The sequence below is a fragment of the Sciurus carolinensis genome, chromosome 4, assembly GCF_902686445.1.
Source record: "Sciurus carolinensis chromosome 4, mSciCar1.2, whole genome shotgun sequence".
Lineage (NCBI taxonomy): Eukaryota > Metazoa > Chordata > Mammalia > Rodentia > Sciuridae > Sciurus > Sciurus carolinensis.
The window spans coordinates 29910713-29923217 of NC_062216.1; the positions used below are offsets into that span (position 1 = coordinate 29910713).

The following is a 12505-nucleotide window of genomic DNA, read 5'->3' on the forward strand; positions in this document are numbered from 1 at the left end:
AAGATGTAGTATTTAGATAAATTAATGAATGAGTGATCCACAGATAAAGATTTTTGAGCATATACTTCTGAATTATAGGACTTAGATGATGAGCACCTATCCCTTATTGACAGAAAAAGATCAACATAATTATATTCCTGCTTAGATCTGGGTCCACCCTTTCTCCTGCAAATTTGACTACAGAATATTTTGAACATTTCCTCATGTTCATCACCCATTTTCAGCAATTATTAACTCACAGCTAATCTTGTTTCATCTATAACCTGTCCATACTCCCACAAACAATTTTAGGATGATTTTGAAGCAAATTGCAGTATATCATTTTACACATAAATATTTTAGTATGTCTCTCTAAAGGATAAGGATTCATTGTAATCATAACTGCAATATCATACTCATGCAAAAACAGTAATTTCAAAACATCAACAACTACAGGTGGGTAATTTTTATTTTCTAAGGAGCAACTCTGTTCATATACTTCCTTCTATAAATGAAATCTGAATCATTATAATCTTTAAATCCTTTACTGTAGGGTAAAAATGTGATTTCTCTATTTTCTGAATATCTTTTTAAAACTGTGACATTCTCATTATTAATTAAAAAAATATTTATTTTCTCCAAATTACTAAGGGTTCACCTAAGGATAAGATAGTGTCTCCACTTTCAGTCATCACAAAAATATCTAAGATTCTCTTTTACCTCTTAGTGTAAAATTTCCATCCTTGTAGAGATGCATCTGGAATAGGCCATTATTCAATTCTCAGAGGCTGTGTTGCTTGGGTTTCTTTATCAGTTGCATTCAAATAAATCTAAGGAGTCATTGCTGAGCCCCATTATTGCTCCAATTTATTTTTTATTCTCTTTTATTTCAACACGAATGCCTACATGTTTTGGCCTACTGATAGTGGATGAAGGTACATGAGTTCTGAGGGCAAGCCTGACACCAGTATCCTGGGAAAAATAGAGTGATTGTTAACCCACAGTTAACCTTTGTTTCAAGGGCCATTCACTTCTCATATAAAGGTTGCTGGGAAACCTACAGATGTCAGTCTTGTGGTCCCTGGTATTTCCTCTTTTAGTTGGCATTGAATGATTGGGGAAAGCCATAAGAATCTGAAAACATCACAATGAGAGTAAAGATGGTTGGGATACCTAGAAAGTTGCACATAAAAAGACATCAGGGCCTGAACCCTGTGTGCAGGGGTTTGAGAAGAGATGTAAAAAGATCTTTTCAACTTTACCGACTTTGATACAATGAAGAATAATTTCCCTTTAGCTGTTCAAGATGATTTCTACCATATTCAAATATTTGTTAATATTGAGAGCTAAAAACTTCTCAAAACGTGACACAAATAATGTCACACACAGAAATAAAATAACAATACAATTTTAACCCCAGTGCCTAAATGCCCAAAACATGAAAGACTACCATAAGCTCTGTCTACTAAGTATATTAAATGAATGAACAAGGTGGTGAAATATTTATTCATTCATCCACTCATGCTGTGTTTATTGTGTGCCTACCAGGTGTTTTATCCTCAGGACACAAATATGAAAAGACAGTTGCTGCTCACTTCAACCGCAAACTCCAGTGAGGAATTCAAGAGGCATTGCAGAACAGAATGAAACTCAGTCATAGTAAGCAACATTAGTTGGGGAATCAAAGAATCTAAGAATCACAAAAACTCAGAAATGCTAGTAGTTAGGTTGCAGTACTGGACTATAATGTATCTAATTTCCATATGATTTTTACTGAAGTTAAGTAAATTTTTAAGTAGGGCTCTAAATCAGTGATTCTTAATATAGAGGGCATGGCATTATGGCATTATCATAGATAATATATTTCCATTACTAAAACTTTTATAAACAACAAAATAATTTGTGGAAGAGTAAGGCCGATACAACTTTTGCATTGTTGTTATTCTTTTTTTTTTTTTTTCCCCCTAGTTCTGGGGATGGAACCCAGGATGCTGTATAGGCTAGGTAAGCCACTGAGCTATAGCCCCAGTTCTTTCTGTTATTCTTAGCATATCCTTAAAAGAATTTGGCTGGCATATAATCTGTGAAATTAACAGTAGAAAGACATCAAACAGAAAGATAGCATTGTAAAACAAAACAAAACAAAAATAAACAAGGAATATCTGACCAAAAATAGAACTTGATGTCTTTAGACTTTGCTGAATATAGTGAGAAAAAAATACTGCTTTAAAAAAAAAAATATATATATATATATACATATATACTAGTTTTATTTTTTTAACCACAATACATAGAAATAAAATATTTTAAACTTACATTGGTATGATCATTTTTTATAAATGCTACTATGTTAGGAGTTTACCTACATTTAAATTCAGGATCCTCAGTAGAGATGCTCAGGGAACATAGTAGTTAGGAGTTTCGGCTCTCTAATCAAACCACCAAAGCGAGGTCTGTAGTCCAGTTCATTCAAATACTAATTCGCTATCTTGGTAAAGCTAATTCACTACTTTGTCCCTTAATTTCCTTATCTAGAAAAGGGGATGACAATAGCATCTACTTCACAGTATGTCTGAATTACTAAATAATTTCACAAACAAGACATAAATTGGACCAGTGCCCAGTACACAGCTAGCTCCAATTAATGTGAGCTTGTTGCTTGTCATGGCATTATTCATACTAGTATACAATTCACCATCCACACTTTCTTCATTGACTCTTACCTTCTTACCAAGGGATAAAGTTAAAAGGCAAATGTAAAAACTGCAACTCAAGCACTCCAGTTATTGGTAACTTCAGATATTTATGGTTCATTACTTACTTGATAACTTTGTGACAGTTCTTGGCAGACTATAAGTTTTCCTTTTTGTAAGTGAAACCAAACCTAACAAAATAAAAACTACAAACAGAAGCAAACAAACAAAAACAGTCCATGGAAAGGAAGTAACAAAAAAGCAGACTAACAGAGCCATGGACTCAAAAATGTATGAAACTTATATCATTGGTGAGTCTATTGGTTGCAAAGAAATAAATCCTGGTAGATATAATATATGATAGTCCAGTCATTATTATGTAAAAATAAATAAAAAATTAGAAAAAGTACTTAAAATATTAGAAATAAGGAAATTAAAACTAAAGGATCCATAGTAGAGGGAAGGGAACAGAGGGTGGGGGAGGGGAGGTGGGGACTGAATTAGAACAAGATATATTCTATACTTTTATAATCATGTCAAAATGGATTCTACTGGCATGTATAACTAAAAAGAACCAATTTTTAAAAAAAACTAAAGGATCAGGAAGAAGCCACAGAGTTTGAAGCAATTCAAAGCAGTAATACTCTTTTCTGTTTTGCCCTGGGAATTTAACCCGGGGACTCTCTCTACCACTGAGTTCTTTTCATTTTTATGAGACAGGATCTTGCTAATTTGCCCAGGGTGGCCTTGAACTTATGATCCTCCTGCTTCAGACTCCCAATTCACTGGGATTCAAGTGTGTATCACTGTGCCCAGCTATTGAAGCAGTCATACTTTTGAAACACAGAAATCTCCAAAATATATTTATTGACAGCCCTGGTTTCTGTAGGGTCTTGCCGATGGTAATAAAACTGTCAGACCTGAACAATCTCCACCTGCAGGTTTACTGAACTGAAATGAATGCTTTTGTCTAAGTTTTTCCCTAGGTAAAATTCCAGAGTCATGAACAAAGAACAGATGATAGTTCTTAAATGTCTAATAATGCACTATCATGTGTTCCACTGAAAGTTTATTAATAAATTTAATTGTCATTACCCCAGGACTTTCAACTGTTGAGATGGAAGTATGCATGATCCAATCCCATTGCTTCATCAATGTCAATTCTCCACTCTCAAATTTCCCTTGATGATGTTCATATTCTTTCAGTCAAAGGCCTGAACTAAGCTATAGGAAATACTCTCATAGTTGCTGACGGTTCTCCCCACATCATTCTGGCCATCATATGATCCATTTTCTTTTTATTGATTAAACAAAATGTTTGGGATTTTCTTCAAAATAACCTGCAGGTAACTTTTGCAGGTTTGATTGTATTCTGCAAAAGCGAGATTGTATCTCCTAATAGAGTACTTACTCACTCCTCCTCAATTTATAGGTCAGGGTGCTATGTAAAACAGGAAACCTTATCATGATATATTTCTTAGAAAACTGACTCCTCATGCTAGATTTGGTTTGCCGATACTTATTTTTCGTAGCTTATGTTTTGGTGATTGGTCTAAATTTGCTGATGGTGACTGGTTCAGTCAGGGGTTAGTAATGTATCAGTTTGGGTGTAGTTTGTTGTTTGGTTTAGATATTTAATTTATTTATTTAATTTTTATATGGTGCTGAGGATTGAACCCATGCCTCACACATGGCTAGGCAAGCACTCTACCATGGAGTTCCAACCCCAGTCCCATCAGTTAAGGTTTGATCACTGAATATTCTGAATAAGGGATTTATTATACCAATTATATCTTCTACCATTTCAGGGGCTGATTAAGTCTCTGCCCCTGGTGTTGGGCTTTGAAGTCACTATAGGCTGCCGGACTGGCAGCCCACAAGGAGAGCTGATGTCAAGTAGAGGAGGATAAAGCTGGAATGATGTCTGTCAACATCTCCATTCTCAATAATGCCAGTGATTGGAGGAGAAGCTATTGTTCTTCATCACAGAACTGCACTTGTACCTGGCCTGGGACTCAGGCAGACAAAAGGGGAGATCAGGTAGAGCAGAAGTAGCCATGGAGCTGGGTGTTGCAAAATGACATGTGACCAACCACAGCACCTGGTGCTTCAGCATGTATGACTGGCAGCTCCTTCACACTGCCATCCAAACCTTATACTAACTTTTCTTCGGGTCATTTCCACCCAGAACAACACAGGAAAGGGAAGCAGTTCTGGCATAACTGAGTTGACTAGCACAAAGCCATCACAGGTGGCTAATCCACAAAAATTGCCGAAACAAAAAGATTTTAAAATAGAAGAAGAGGTTAACAGAGAAATAACACCCAACAGAAGAGAAGCATGTGGCTCTTCTTGCCTTGATGTTTTTTATTCCATGCTACAGTGATATTGGGACCCCCTGCTCTCCCTAATTGCTCAAATGCAGAATTTCTATCTGTTCTACCACTGAGAGCAGTAAGAGACTTTATTTCTCCCATTTGTGCTGAAAAGTAACTGTTCATCTTTATGGAACAAACAAAGCACTCAGCATGACCTTGGAACTTTCTCCTAATACTGGAAATGTGCACAGTAGAGAGGACAAGAACCTCTGCAGATGGAAGAGTACTCCAGAGTGACTGGGGAGCAAAATTGCCCACAGTGTACTCCAAATGACCTTGGGTGACCCTGGAAAGGAAGTGAATAAATGAAATACCATTTGCAAGGACACAGGGAGTGAGTGCTTTAAAATAATTGTCATTGCATGTTATTTTGTGACTTGAGGCAGTTGTTCTGGGCATTTCTGTTTAGTACATTCTTCAAGTTCTGGAATGAGGTGGCTGAGGTCATGGGTCCAATAAAAGTCACAAAAGGTAACTTGGGTTCTCTGTGCTAAAAGCTTCTCTGGTACAGAAAATGATTCACCAGAAATCGAAATAGCATGAAAGAATCAGTGTTTCAGAACTAAAAGTGGACATAGATATCATCTACTTTAGTGATTTACAAATGGCTTCAGAGAGCCTTATTAGTTCAATAGAGCCACCGCAGAGGGTACTGGCAAAGTGTGGGGCTGTTTCAAACAGTGCAGTTTCTACTCCATCAGCTTACAAATTGAGCTTTCAAATCATTGCAAAAGAAAGGGTCAGTGACTTTAAAGAGAGATTCAAAAACCCCTGATCCTATCTATCTTCTTTCTTTTGCAGAGACAGAAACTGAGGTTGAGCAAGGCAGACTGTATCCTCAAAGTCACCCATGGAATTAAGGGCAAAGCAACCCTGGGACAGAGATTGCCTACTTTTACCTTGTGTTCTTTCCAATATACTGTTTTGCTACCCAATACCGCATGCAAATAAATCTAAACCAGTGGATATAAAATAAGGAAGGCAAAACAGATCTAATGATCAATAGCACCTACACAGCAAGATTTTTGACAAGATCAAATGAGTTTGCAAATGGCACATTTTATAAAAGCCCCTGGAACGTGTGTAAGAACAAGTTGTTTTCTATCTAGTCTCATAATATGCACTTTTTTGCTCCTTATGTATTTCTTTCACTTTTCCATATACTGTTCTATCTCTACCAACTGCCTGCTTGAAATCTTAAAAGATTCATACAGGAAATAAAATCTGCAACCCTTGTTCTCTAGTCTTAGGACAACAGCTGCTGGAGAGAAAATCTGATAAGCACCACGGAGAAGGGTTCAATGTAAGAACAATTTTACACATAATCTTTTTCCTCTCTATAGTTCTAGCTGCAAATAGCTTTATCACCGCTAGCCATGTGTTTATGGAAGGTTTACACACTGAGAGCAGTTAAAATGTGTTATGCTGCTATTTTTCATGAAAATTAAGTATATTTGTAAGAGTAGCAAAGGAAGTTGGGGGTCCCAGAGGTGCCACCTCAACTCCAGTGTTACATGCCATCTGGGGTACATCCACAGATGGGGGATGCTACCTTCTCCTTACTCGTTGTTATATCAACCATAGGAAAATTGTTCTTGACACTGGACACACAGCGTTTCTCTCAATGTGGTCCTCTAGAAATTTGTGGATGAATTAATTAGCCAGCTGTGTGCGTGAGAAAGTTAAAAACTTTTTAATTTTGCTTGTTTAATCATTTTTATCACTTTGCTAAATAAAACACATACTATAGGATTTGAGGTTCAGGTATAAAATACAGAGTGAAACCAAGGGTCAAGATTTAAAGTTCAGAGTTCTTGTTTTCAGCTCGTACTGATTCTCAGTGTTCTATCTTCCATACCCCTTCTTATAATCCTTGCTAACACTTGACAATGTTATGATCTGCTTTAGGGAAAAAAGAGAGCAAACTCTTTCCAATTATTGTGGTTTCTGGTGGTATTTTCTGTTTGCTGTACACACTTTGAAGTAAACATGTTGAGTGTTTAAGTTCAAATGAACAAAGAACATTTAATGATATTTGAAGTATTGGCTCAGAAAGTATAAAATCTTAAGAATTAAAGTATATTCACTTAAGATGGAATATCAAAGGGTGAACAAGTAATGTTCTTCACCAAAGGAAAGAAATCTTTGAGTTAAAAGGAGATGAAGAAAATGTTTAAATACATTAACAGCCATTAACTGATCCCCGTTAAAAAGAAATACATAAAGGATTCCTTTTATTTGTGGAGGGGACTAATGATGAGGATAAAAGGTGCTGGGAAAAGTAATAATAACACTGATCAAGAAGAAGGATAAAAGGCATTACCTATAGATTCAATTTCTGGATAGTATTGTCTCTATCTTTATTTGTTCTTGGAGATTCCCAGAATCACTATCTGTTAACAATTTGAATGTAAATGGGTGTACACCACTACCAGACACAATTAGACTAAGCACCACCCTGCATTAAAATTGAATGTAGTAATAAAATTGATTTACTTAAGTTGAATCCCCTCACTTTCTCCCTTCCTCGTTTCCTTCTTCCTGTATTACTTCCAACCTTGAATATTTATTAAGTACTTTCTGTTTGCTAGGCACTTTCTAAGGATGAAATGAGTCCTCATATTGGTGAGACTTCGAAGCTCTTAAGTATACTGACTTGACAGTATAGTAGGTTGAATTTGTTTAGGCTATCATGATACAAAACAAAGAAGCAGAACCCCACAATAGTAAGTCAGGAGTGATGTCAGAAGCAACCTCAGAAGACCCAGGCTCACATTTTCACTTTCCTCTAAGTAGATCAATAACCTTGAGCAAGCTCCTCTACATTTTTAAGCTTCTGTTTCCGTCAATACCATTGACTTATTTAGAGGACATAAAAAGGATGAAAATGGATAATATATGTGCAAACCTTCAAGAATTACAATATAAATCTAATATTTTATCAATAGGAAACGTGAGGTGGAGCATGCCAGTCAAAGCCTAGGTTTAGGTAATATCAAGAGCCAGGATAATCACTCTATTAAGTCTAATTATAGGGAATTTAAAATAAGGGATTCACTCTGTGCTGAAGAGGATGTTTACTTCTTTCCGTGTCTCATTTTCTCCTCTAACATATTAGCCACATAGTAGTTATTAGAAAGGCAACACATGGAATTACCTCAATTAAAGAAAATGTAGGACATGGAAAGTTTTTTTTGTTTTGTTTTGTTTTTTACACTAAATGAAGAAGTTGTTTATTTTCAATGGGACTCCTTTAAATACAAGTTTACATAGTGTAACAAAAATTCAGTTATTTAAGTTGTTTTATATACAACATCTTAAGGACAACTATTCACATATTCTGGTATAGATATTTGGTATTTTAGCAAGTTTTAAACATAGATTTTTAAAGCATCTAGGATTTAACTATTATGAAAAATAGCAATTCTGTTAAAATACTACTGTTCTAATATCATCACATGGAACTGGATTTCTATCACCTCAATGAACACATGATCAGTACCAACATCAATATTTTCCTTAAGAGTCTACCAAAGGGCTGGGGATGTGGCTCAGTGGTAGAATGCTTCCCTGTCATGTATGAGGTTCCAAGTTCAATCCCCAGCACTGCCAAAACAAAACAAGAACAGAAACAAGATTAACTGAGCCACATTCTGAAAATTTTAGAGGTTGTCACAGACTGATGTTACTCTGAAATGCTACTCTTAAATTTGGGAAGTCACCATAATACATTCTTCTTTGAGAAAGTTCCTTGTCCTTCATCATATTCCTGCAAAACTTTCAATAGTAAAACCTCAGTTTTGTCTCTATACATACCGTCGGTAGCTTCTCAGATTTTACAACTCGCAACCTTTATTTTCCTATTAGTTTGTCACTTTTCCCCAATTGTAATATTTATAGTTTATCACTTTTCCCCAATTGTAATATTTATAGTTTAATGGTCTCAAACTGAAGATTGAAGATAAAAATTATTTTTAAAATAACTTTCTGGAAAGAGGCTTAATCACTTCTCCATAGACTTTTCAGTGTCCTGAAAGCAGCAATGGCCCAGGGAGTCATAGCTCTTGAAAGGATATTTTCCAAACCTGTGCAAAGAGCCCCAGGTAATTTAAAATATGGACCAGAGTATGAAGTTTATCGATGATTACATGAGACAATTCTGTATTCATATATAATGTTTATTTTCTAAAATTATTTTCTTCTTTCTCAAAAGAAAAAAAAAAAAAAAAACTTTTGTAAAACCTAATGGACAAACAATGTTTTGGTCACTTCCTGGAGAGGAAGGCTGGCAGAAAAGAGCAGAGAAAATAAAGGAAAAAACTAAATCACTGAACTGGCTGATTCAGCTTTTCACTGTTAATGTTGTCATTATTTTTTGTCTTTCCTTTTCAGCTGCCAGGGATTAAGAGAAAAGAAAATAAAAGAGCAAGAGACTTTTAAGAAGCATGGCTTGGCAGAGGATGTTAATATCCGGTGCTTTGGTATGTTGGAGGTTAAGCAGGCTCCAAGTCTAAGATGTTGACTGTAAGAAAGCAGCCAGAAATTTGCCATTACGTGTCATTGTGACAGGCTGCTACAAATTTATCAAAGAATTTCTACAAAGAAAAGTTTCTTTGATATAGTAAGATGGTAGAAAAAAATGTCTCTAAGTAATTTTACATCTCCCAACTTCTGAACTAGGTTTCCCACCATAACATTCTGCCTAGGTTCTTGGCCACAGGAGCCAAGGAACATGACTTTGCTCCAATTCTATAATGACTCAGAATGCCTTGCTTTGTTTCATGAAGTGTATCAAAGAGAGTATCTGAAAAAACACTAATAACTTAGTCTTAAGGCATAAAATGTATGGGTTATTTTGTTTGTCTTTAATAAACATTTTAAATAGTTAAAATTCTCTGCTATGAAAAAATCCAGTAGACAAAGTATGTGGATGGGACAGACCCGATGAACTTGATTTGGCCACTCACCCTTGGTTTCCTCAGTGTGAAAAACTGTGGAGTGAGAGAGGTCACTGACCAAGAGCAAAAAGCTCAGCCCCAGCAGGGGCTGGTTAGAAATTCTGTTCCTTCCGATTACTTATTGATTTCTTATTTAAAAAGACAATAACTTCCTAAACCTTCCAGAGCTCTAATTGTTTATTACTCAGTTGACATATAAATGAAACCAGCTGCTTAAGTTCTAAAGCCATCTACCTAATGAATGGCCATGGTACTAGAACCCAGCACATGCTTAGTAGATTCATCCTGGTATTATTGCATGTTCGTAGCAACTCCTTGGCAAACAGTTAATTATCATAATTTCACTATCTTTTCTTATTGATGATTTTCTGTGTTACTAAATTCTGGCCAGTTCTATTTTTGTTTTATAGAAAGCTAATAACATTTAGGGAGTGTGAACTATATACTAGAGACTGTGAGAAGTGGCTGAGGTGATAAATTGTATCTCATGTAAGACTGACATTAATCCTCTGAAGTACTCATATCTCCATTTTGCTGCTAATGAAATTGAGGCCTACAGATGTCATGCTACTTTCCTAGGATCACACAGCTAAAACGTGTCAGAACGTAGTTGAACAACGTGTCATTAGATTATATGCAATGTGATCTTAACCTCCATTTTTTCCTAGTTTTTTTTGTTTTTGTTTTTTTCATACTACAAATATTTGCTGACTTTCTTCAATATTCAAAGCCTTATTTTTCCTGTATACCACAGACAATTATTTCAAGGACCAAGTGACTTTATTCTAGTAAACTGTAATTTCCTGCTTCAGAATGACAGCAGCTTTGAAAGATCAGCTTTACTTCTCATACTGTTACAACTCAGTCTCCATTTAAGTATTTAGCAAGAATTGCATTTGCTTCTTGAGCTTTAAGTTAATTACAAACTAATCCCCCCTTTTACTTAACCGCTTTGTCTTTCAAATTAATCAAATAATAAAAATATTAATTACAGTGCTGTAGAATCAGATCTGTGATCATATGTGTGTACTTCCTAAAATGAACTTTAAAAGATTATAAAAGTCTCTATAAATCCAATTAATCTTCATAAGCAAACTTTTTAAACACATTTAATAAATACATTTAATATAATATCATCATTGCCAGTTAATCCTAAATATTGTTCTTACTTAAACATATTTCTCCTCTTACACATTCTTGAAATATCATCTCAATTATGTAATGCAAGTATTATTTAGGACTTAACATTCACTATACCGATTTCCTTTCCACACAAACCAGCCTTGCTTCGTTGGCTTATTTGAATAAAATTTTGCTCCTACCCTACTTTTACTAGATAAGTAAATTCATAATAACTACAGGGAGTGGGAGAGAGAAAGAAAGATTGCTCAATTATCATTTATCTTCTTTAATTTTTTAGTTTTTAAATTTTTTTTGGTACTGGAGATTGAACCCAGGGGCATTTAATCACTGAGCCACATTCCCATCCCCCCTTTCTGTTTTATTTTTTCTTTTGAAACAGGGTCTTGCTAAGTTGCTTCAGGCCTCTCTATTTGCTGAGGCTACTTTCAAACTTTCAATCCTTTTGCCTCAGTACCCCAAGTTCCTAGGACTGTGTCCAACCCAGCTCCACTCCTTTCAGTTCTTGGAGAGTCACTACAAGGAAGTACTCAGTTTTTCCCAGACAAAAGATCTGTGATTCTGTGTATCTGAATTCAAAAGGACTAGCCTTGTTTCCTTTTCCAAATTTGCCCTCTGGATCACAGTTCAAGTGAGAAAGAAGACGTCTAACTTCCAAATTCAGGAATACAGTTGGTGCAACACCTCGTTCTAAAAATCACTTTCTACATTTACTTAATGGATGATAGAAATGATGGTTTCTTAGTGAATGAGGTAGAATTTGGAAAACATGAGTGTTCAAGAGTCTTCTGAGTGTTCGTCAAAGACTGGTTTTGGTTATCAATGAGGAGCTGAGTCAGAGTCCTTACTGTTTCTGTGGTCATTAACTGCTACTGGAGTGTGTTGAAACCCTTTTGGAGAAGGATGACTTTCTCTCCCACTTTGGTAACCTTACCTGATTCCCGTTCTAATAACAAGGGACTTCGCAGCATTATGATAGTGAAGAGTGGATTTTCAATGGATGAACCTTAACTTTAATTTTATCATTGTCAGTTTTCATTTAAATCAAACTGCACACTTGACAGCTGAGGTGATCCAGTGTTTCTATTTAAGAACATGAGTGGCATTTTGGTATTAAATTTCAGTTTACTTGTACTGTGCCCATAGTTTAAGACTATAAGCCTTCTGGAAAGAGCATACGTATTTCTGAAGGTTTCTATTTTACTCAGTAGGTAATGGTGACATGGAAATTTTAGCTGCCCTAATGGAGAGAGGATGCCCTTGTGCCATTTCACATAGTTATGTACATTCCTGACAGGCCCAAAATGTTAACTGTTCTTCTAATCCCTAGGAAAGAATGTCAGAAAATTGTTCAGTT

General features: G+C 35.6%; 1 protein-coding gene across 1 annotated transcript in view; it reads right to left on the reverse strand.

The window, feature by feature from the left end:
* Positions 1-12505, reverse strand: part of Asb5 (ankyrin repeat and SOCS box containing 5) — a 47241-nt gene that overhangs the window by 26502 nt on the left and 8234 nt on the right. The gene's annotated exons all lie outside the window — the stretch shown is intronic.